Consider the following 1045-nt stretch of genomic DNA (forward strand, 5'->3'; position numbering starts at 1 on the left):
AGCTCTAGGTAAAGTGTCTGGCACAGTTCCGTCATGTTTATGTAGCTCCTAAGCGATCTTTATCATTGTAGTTTCATTGCCCTTCTAGGTTACTACTTAATCTTTTAAATCTGTGATTTTCTTTCTCTGCTTTCCTAGAGAGCTTCATCTCTGCTGCTTGATTTACTTTGGTCTGAAATTGAAAGGTTTGGTATCATGTGAAGGCTGGAGACAGGAGCTCTCTACCTGTCACAGGGAACAGATGGGGCTGAGATACATTCTGGTTCATGCAAAAGCAAATTCTGGTCTCAGTCCTGTCCTCATGGAGACTCAGGAGCCTGCACAGGCAAATTCCATACTTGCAGTAAATGTACACCATCATCGGCTCTTGCTGACAGCTTCAGTCAGCTGGCACAAGAAGCTTCACAACCCGAGGCAACTTTTGATTATCCATAACTTAAATGCTTTAACATTCTGGAAATAAAGATCTGCAGTTTAAACTTGGCATGGGGTTCTGTGGGAAACGGCAAAGCACAAGGAACAACAGAAGGCGAGGAAGTTCAGGCAGCGTAGCCAAGGAGACACCCAGGTGCATCGCAGCGAGTTATCTGGTGCTTTTCTGGCTGGGGCTCACAAGCCCGTGTGACTACATTGCATTGCTGTTCCTAATGGGATCTAGGAGGCAAAAGCAGTGCCAAAGCCAAGCTGCCGCCCCTGGGAGGCCGTGGCACGTCATTTAGAGGAAAAGCATTGTATTGCTGCTCGAGATCTCAGTGTTTGGGCAGAGTCCAGCTGTGGTTTAGCTTGCAGTTTAAGTACCCAAATGTAATGGCTGTGATTATGAACTTTCTCCTTTTATCTTGCTGTGGTCTGGGATCATTTTGTTCCTTATCGTCCATTATCTTATTAGAGGCACAGATTTATCAAATGCCTTATCAGGAAAATGACAAGTATTTAGTTAGCTTTATGTTGATGATGAAGATACCGCAGTTTGTCTTCTTCTCCTCTTTGGTATCTGTAAACTTTGCAGAAACTCGTCTAAGCAGGATCCCGCACAAGTAATCGG

The sequence above is a fragment of the Gallinula chloropus genome (genome assembly GCF_964237585.1).
Source record: "Gallinula chloropus genome assembly, chromosome: 1".
NCBI lineage: Eukaryota > Metazoa > Chordata > Aves > Gruiformes > Rallidae > Gallinula > Gallinula chloropus.